Source organism: Arachis hypogaea, chromosome 13 (genome assembly GCF_003086295.3).
Source record: "Arachis hypogaea cultivar Tifrunner chromosome 13, arahy.Tifrunner.gnm2.J5K5, whole genome shotgun sequence".
NCBI lineage: Eukaryota > Viridiplantae > Streptophyta > Magnoliopsida > Fabales > Fabaceae > Arachis > Arachis hypogaea.
The window spans coordinates 92,254,914-92,256,682 of NC_092048.1; the positions used below are offsets into that span (position 1 = coordinate 92,254,914).

The 1,769-nt window shown below is 35.6% G+C and overlaps 1 non-coding gene across 1 annotated transcript; it reads right to left on the reverse strand.

Annotated features, from left to right (window-relative positions):
* Positions 1–1,209: 1,209 nt before the first annotated feature.
* LOC112739109 (small nucleolar RNA R71) lies at positions 1,210–1,313 on the reverse strand. The gene has a single exon (XR_003170049.1). It is a non-coding gene; the product is annotated as a small nucleolar RNA R71 (small nucleolar RNA).
* Positions 1,314–1,769: the final 456 nt, after the last annotated feature.

Genomic DNA, 1,769 nt, shown 5'->3' on the forward strand with positions numbered 1-1,769 from the left:
ATGTTTTGATTAAAAAATTTCAAGTTTGTTACTTTCTTGTTAAGAAAGATTCAAACTTTAAGTTCTAGAATCATATCTTGTGATTACTTGTGATTCAAGTCATTAATTTTGATTTTAAAATTCAAATCTTTTTCAAAACTAATTTTAATCATATCTTTCTATCATATCTTTTTAAATCATATCTTTTTCAAAAATTTGATTTTAAAATATCTTTTCTAACTTCTAATCTTCTTATCTTTTCAAAATTGATTTTCAAATCTTTTTCAACTAACTAATTGACTTTTTGTTTGTTTCTTATCTTTTTCAAAACCACCTAACTACTCTCCCCTCTCTAATTTTCGAAAATACCTCCCTCTTTTTCAAAAATTCTTTTTAATTAATTAATTATTTTAAATTTTAATTTTAATTTTATTTCCCCTTTAATTTTCGAAAATCATCAACTCCTTTTCAAAAATTATTTTCGAAAACTTCTCTCTCTCATCTTCTTCTATTTATTTAATTCATTCACTAACACATCTCCTCATCTCAAATTACCGCTCCTATCCTCACCCTTGTGTTTGGATTATCCATCCTTCTCCACTCCAATTCCCTTTCTCCTTCTACTAACAACAAGGAACCTCTTTACTGTGACATAGAGGATTCCTCTTCTTTTCTTGTTCTCTTCTCTTTCTTATGAGCAGGGACAAGGAAAAGGGCATTCTTGTTGAAGCTGATCTAGAACCTGAAAGGACTATGAAGAGGAAACTAAGAGAAGCTAAATTACAACAATCCAGAGACAACCTTACTGAAAAATTCAAACAAGAAAAGGAGATGGCAGCCGAACCTAACAACAATAATGCAAGGAGGATGCTTGGTGACTTTACTGCACCTAATTCCAATTTACATGGAAGAAGCATCTCCATTCCTGCCATTGGAGCAAACAATTTTGAGCTGAAACCTCAATTAGTTTCTCTGATGCAGCAGAACTGCAAGTTTCATGGACTTCCATCTGAAGATCCTTTTTAGTTCTTAACTGACTTCTTGCAGATCTGTGATACTGTTAAGACCAATGGGGTTGATCCCGAGGTCTACAGGCTTATGCTTTTCCCGTTTGCTGTAAGAGACAGAGCTAGAGTGTGGTTGGACTCTCAACCCAAAGATAGCCTGAACTCTTGGGATAAGTTGGTCATGGCTTTCTTAGCCAAGTTCTTCCCTCCTCAAAAGCTGAGTAAGCTTAGAGTGGATGTTCAAACCTTCAGACAGAAAGAAGGTGAATCCCTCTATGAAGCTTGGGAGAGATACAAGCAACTGACCAAAAAGTGTCCTTCTGACATACTTTTAGAATGGACCATCCTGGATATATTCTATGATGGTCTGTCTGAATTAGCTAAGATGTCATTGGATACTTCTGCAGGTGGATCCATTCACCTAAAGAAAATGCCTGCAGAAGCTCAAAAACTCATTGACATGGTTGCTAATAACCAGTTCATGTACACTTCTGAGAGGAATCCTGTGAGTAATGGGATGCCTCAAAAGAAGGAAGTTCTTGAAATTGATACTCTGAATGCCATATTGGCTCAGAAAAAAATATTGACTCAGCAAGTCAATATGATTTCTCAGAGTCTGAATGGAATGCAAGCTGCATCCAACAGTACTTAAGAGGCATCTTCTGAAGAAGAGGCTTATGATCCTGAGAACCCTGCAATAGCAGAGGTAAATTACATGGGTGAACCCTATGGGAACACTTATAATCCCTCATGGAGAAATCACCCAAATCTCTCATGGAAGGA